The following is a 6,007-nucleotide window of genomic DNA, read 5'->3' as shown; positions in this document are numbered from 1 at the left end:
TGAGAACAGCTTGTGTTGGGCCCCGCGGGACAAGGTCAGAACCGGAGCTTCTCCTGGAACGAGGTACGAGGTCCCCGAGACCAGGGTCTGAACAGACAGGTGACAGCATCAGACTCCAGCTCCCAAAGACTTTCTGACTGTTACGTGGCGAATCGATCGGAGAGGCTAAGGGTAGAAGCAAGGACGCCTGGGTCGTTACGGTCACCCCTCCCGTGGCCTCCTAGGGCAGGTGCTTAGGAATGCCTCGGGCCCTTCACGTGAGCCTCCCTGGTCCCATTTATCGAGCGCTTGTGTAGCCGGCGTCACGCTGCACGCTAGGACCGTGAAGGTGACTCGGCACACTTCCGCTCCCTAAGGACTTCTCTTTAATGGATGACACTGCAAAAAAAAATAACATACAGACTATGGGCACCAGAATAGCGGGTTGTACCAGGCATTACCAGAGGAATATCTATCGTCTCTATTACTATCCCTTTCTATTCACATAAGTCCCATTATACTCCTGGGAGGTAGAGAAGAAAATCAGGGCTGTGTGCCAGGAGGGGCCAACAAGAAACAGCAGGAAAGAGAAGGTTCCAGCCAGTCCCCGACGGCCCGTGGAGCGTAGCCGTGCAGGCTTCACCTGAACACATTGGGAAATTCATACCTAGCAAAACACAATAGAGGCAGGATGGAACAGGCAAAGAGAAAAAAGGGGGAAAAAAACCCACAATGCTGATGGCCTCGAGGGATGGCAGATCTCTGCCCCTGCTTCCCTGCAGGAGCCTGAGAAAGGTTTTAGAAAATGATTTATGTCCTAAAAGATCCCGGAAGACCTCTGTGAAATGAGAGCAAGCCCCACGGAAAACAGAGGCTGAGACCAACAGTCAACACACAGGCCTTCCTAAGTGATATCCAAAGAGTAAATGCATCTTTGCGAGGCTTCATTGACCGCAAGTCACCGTGGATCAACGAGCCCCACAGAGATCAGAGAGGACAAGTCTAGCTGAGGTGGGGCCCGCGGGACCAGTAATGCGGCAGATGTGCCACTGACATGGGAATCTGATGACAGAAACGGACAAAGACGTGCCAGGTAACTGCTATGAAAATGAAAATTGCCTCGGAAAAGGAACATCTGACAAAGCTGAAGAGGGGTCACAAACTGAGTGCGGTGAGGACAAGTGTTTTTATATCGATAAAAGGTACACTTCATCAAGACGTCAAAAAAAGCCATTAAGGACTGAACATGGCATTGAAATATACACAGCAAATATATTTAAACATACAAAGAGAAACCGGCAGACTAGATCCGAGGAAGAAGAAAAAAAATCCCTCTTAGAAAACAGCAAATACGCTGGGGAAAAAAAAATGACAGGATAAAGAATTCGAAGATCACAAACATTCAGCTTGCTCTGATACATATAGAGAGAGAACTGTGTAACAAACAAATAGAAAATCCATTCTTTTCAAACACCGCAGGACGCTTGCGATAATTAGCCAGATGTTAAGTTACCAAGAAATTCTGACGGAAAAAGTGCTTAAGGCAGAAATTATACAGCCAAGTTCTGATTACGATGTTACAAAACCAGACAGTAAACAACCAAAGCCTTGCCCCAAAGAAACGTTCCACAGAGAAATGTTAAACTGTTCTAAGTAACGCAAGATAAAGAAAAACTCAAAACTGAAAATTAACAGCCATTCAGCAGTGAGTGAAAATAAAATACCAGACACAGAATTTGGACAAAGCATTCATCAAGGCAAATTTGACCGTATCTACTTCATTAGATACAGTATTCAGGAAAATGGGAAATAAGTGAGCAGAAGAGTCAATTCAAGAGAGAACAAAAAGAGCCACAGTCTAAGCCAAAGCAAGGTGCGTTAGCCAGCGATGAGGGGTATAGGCTCTGTTTCCACTGTTCCCCAGCTCACTCCCTCATGGAGTTTTCTGACCTCTCTGTGCCTCAGAATCTCATCAGCAAACTAAAGACTCTTTTAGTTTTGTTAAAGGATTAAGTGAGATAGTACAGGTAAGATGCTTAGCAGAGCCCCTGACTTAAAGTAAGCACCGAATAAATATGCGCTTATTCTAAGAGGAAGACAACAATATAATTCAATTAGTCAAGGACCCGTTTTCTAGTGCGCAGGTAAGAGTGGGTTCTGTTTTCTGTAAATAAGAACTGAAATCTGAGATCTTCCAGGTATGCCAGGGTAGAGTGCCGATTGATGTCAGAGCAGTCCAGAAAGGTTTAGTAATGAGGTCTCCCAAACATTTAGGGAGACATTAATGCTAATTCTGTATAGACTCCTTTCAGAGGATAGGCAATGAACATATACATTCCAGCTCACTTTATGAAAGCTGCAAAACCTTGACTGCAAAAGTTGAACAAGCCAATACAAGACAAAAACTAGGCTGATCTCCTCTATCACCATAGATGCCAAACTCTTAAAGTATCTGCAAACCAAATCCATTTATATAAAAACGGGTAATATGAGTGACCAAGTTGAACTCAATCTAGGAACATGAAGTTGGCTCATCCTTGGGGAAAAAACAAACAAACAATGCAATTCATACAGAAGAAAATTAAGTAGAATAAATTAGAATAAAATAAAGGATAAAATTCATAGGATCTCAATCTATGCAGAAAAACATTTTTAAAAATTCAACATTGATCGTTAAAAACTTTTAGCAACTAGAAATAGAAGCAAGTTTCTTTAGTCTGAATGAACCTAACTATGAAAACATTATACACAATGGGGACTGCTGAATACTTCTATCTGAGGTTGTGAAACAAACTGGGATGCCCATTATCTCCCCTTCCATTCACCATTGTACTGGAGATCATAGCCAATGCAGTAACGCAAGAAAAAGAAATCAGATCCATTGATTAGAAATGCAGGAGGATGCCTGGGTAGTTCAGGCCGTTAAGCATCCAACTCTTGATTTCAGTTCAGGTCATGATCTTGCGGTTTGTGGGATCGAGCACCTTGTCAGGCTCTGCACTGATAGCTCAGAGCCTGCTTGGGATCCTCTCCCTCTCTTTCTGCCCCTCCTCCCCCAAGTAAATAAATAGATTAAAAAAATAAATGCAGGAATTTAATTATTTTGTGTAGGTAATATGATTATGCACACAAAAATCCAAAACAATCTATAAATAGTTATTAAAAGGAATATTTGAGTTCAGTAAGTTTATTTTATATAAGACCAATGTTAAAAACTAAATTTTTTCTAAATATCCAAACCAAATGAATTTTTTAAAACTTTTAAAAATAATTTGAAACAGAAGCACCTGGGTGGCTCAGTGCATTGAGCATTTGACTTCAGCTCAGGTCATGATCTTGCTGTTCGTGAGATCCAACCCCATGTTGGGCTCTGTGCTGACAGCTCAGAGCCTGGAGCCTGCTTCTGATTCTGTGTCTCCTTCTGTCTCTGCCTCTCCCCTGCTCATGCTCTGTCTTTCTCTGTCTCTCAAAAATAAATAAATGTTAAAAAAAATAAAAATAATTTGAAATAAACCTAATAAGATGTGAAAAGTTTCTACACAGAAAATTACAAAACATCAAGAGAAAAAAATGATGTACGAGAATAGAAGGTATACCATGGTCATAAATTGGAAGAGGCAAGACTGTAAAGATGTGAATTCTCTCCATATTGATTTATAGATTCAATGAATTATCATTCCAAATCCCTATAGGTTCCTTTGTGAAATTGGCAGCTGGTTCTAAAACTTATATGAGAATGTGAAGGACCAAGAGTAGCCAAAAGAGAAGAAAAGGATGGAAAGACCCACTCTAATGGAAGCCAAGATTTATTTTTAAACTACAGTAACTAAGCAGTGTGGTACTGGGTGTAGAAATAGGCCGACCAATGAGACAGCAGTGACAGACCCCAGATAAACCCACACACAGTCACTTGATTTATGACAAACATGGTTCTGTAAAGCGTTGCATGTGGTCTTCTTGATAAACAGAGCTGAGCTCTAATCATTGAATCTAACGATGTAGAAGCTGTTCGTCCCTTTATCAGAAGCAGTTTTCACAGCAGAGTTGCTCAGGGGACAGTGATCAACAGCAGGCCAAAAATGAGAGGGATGGTTGCCCTAGTGGCCAGCGACCACAGTGACCGCCAGCCAGATGATCCCTCCATCCTCTGCACTCACAGTGCCAGGTGTCCCAACAGGTATCACCATCATCTAAAGACACCTGGCACCTGGCACCGCCACTCTCTGGGCAAGTGAAGGTGGCCTCTTCACCAGTCATGGTGAGCAACCCAGCCACTGGAACACCCACAGCTGCCCAAGTGGGGACACCCATCTCTTCTGCCGTCAACACATCCACCTACCCTTTCATCTCTGTGCACACGTAAGGGACTGTAATAATGGCCCGTCAAACCCAGGTAGCGACCACGGTGGTGGGTGGGGTCATCAAGGCCGCCACCCTGGTGAAGAGCCCCATCTCTATCCCAGGAAACGGTGCGCTGATTTGCAATCTGGGCGAAGTGATCTTGGTGGTCCAGACCAAAGGGCCCCTATCAGCTGGGACCATCCTGAAGCTGGTGACCTCAGCAGATGGCAAGCCTGCCACCATCATCAGTACCATACAAGCCAGTGGGGCTGGGACTAAGGCCACCATCCTGGCCATTCTGCATGCCAACCCCAACACAACACCGTAGTCAATACCATCCCCGTATTAACCACAAGTGTGACCTGCAGTCTTGACATCAAGTCCCTCATCATCATTATCACCACCAAGATGAAGACTTTGGGAACTGGAGCACCCACCAAAATCAGTCCTGCTGTTCAAAATGCCACCAGCCATGAGAAGCATTGGAATGACCCAGGTAGTGCTAAACAGGTCCCTAGACAGCCAGGCAGGCGCTATCCTCTGCTCATACCCACTGAGGGGTGTTCACTTGGTCACTATTGTCACTGTCTCCACCATCAAGCCAGCCATCACCATGTGGATTGTGGAGAGCGTCATAGATGTCACAACTCTCACTAGAGTGACAGGCACCATTCTCACCAGCCTTGCCAGAGCTGTGGGCCACAGCACCAGACTCTTCCTGGTCATAGCCCATCACCACCTTGGACACCATTGCCATCTCTTCAATCCAGGTGATCAGCCCCACTGCTGTCACCATGGTGGCTGCACGATGATGAGGGCTGGTGGGCTCACCATTCCCACCATCACCATGCAGGCTGTCTCCCAGCCTACCCAGGTGCCTCTAGTCACAGTGCTCAGTGAGGTCAAGTCTCAGCCTGTGCATGACCTTTCTATGTCCATTCTAGCCTCGCCTACTACACAACAGCCACGGCCAGTTACCATCGCTGACTTGGTGCAGGGTAACATGTAGCCCAGCACGGTGACACCTAGCATGGCTCTGTGACACTGGTGTGCTATAACCCACCCTGTGAGACCCATGAGACAGACACCACCTACACACCCACCACCACAACCTCCACTGGGGGTTGTGGACAAGCCTGAGGGTAGGCAGCAGCTCCCTGCCCGCCACCCCTGCAAAATCCACCAGACCACTTCCACTGGTACCACCATATTGGTCATCACTGGTGCCCTGCACCCTGATACTCTCCTCTCCCACAGGACCTTGAAGTCCAGCTTGAAGGTAGCAGCACCCCCTATTGACCCCCCCAGAACTGTGCTTCACTGCTAGACACAGAGGGTGTGTCCCAACCTTCCGGTGAGACCCAAGACAAGCACCATGCCCATGGCTATGATTGTCACCTCCAACATAAGCTCAAACCAAGATCCCCACCATCAGGGAGAGGTGGACAGCATCTAGGGCAACAGTGTGAACATTACCAGCTTCAGTGCCATCACATCAACTGTGTCCTCTACACTGACACGTGCTATGACCATTGTGACAATTTCTAGCCTTCAATATCAGTCTCTTTCCCAGCTTTTTCCCAACCAAGACCAAACCACATGGTTTCCATTTCATTACAGTAGCGTTCTGCTGAAGGTACCCATGTCTGTATACATTCAATGACTCCTAGCTGCCATAATGAATGAA

The 6,007-nt window shown here is 45.7% G+C and overlaps 1 pseudogene; it reads left to right on the top strand.

The window, feature by feature from the left end:
- Positions 1-1,480: 1,480 nt before the first annotated feature.
- On the top strand, positions 1,481-5,460 carry LOC144216138 (host cell factor 1 pseudogene; annotated as a pseudogene).
- Positions 5,461-6,007: the final 547 nt, after the last annotated feature.

Source organism: Crocuta crocuta, unplaced genomic scaffold, assembly GCF_008692635.1.
Source record: "Crocuta crocuta isolate KB4526 unplaced genomic scaffold, BGI_CrCroc_1.0 scaffold258, whole genome shotgun sequence".
Lineage (NCBI taxonomy): Eukaryota > Metazoa > Chordata > Mammalia > Carnivora > Hyaenidae > Crocuta > Crocuta crocuta.
This window is presented reverse-complemented; position numbering and strand designations above follow the sequence as displayed.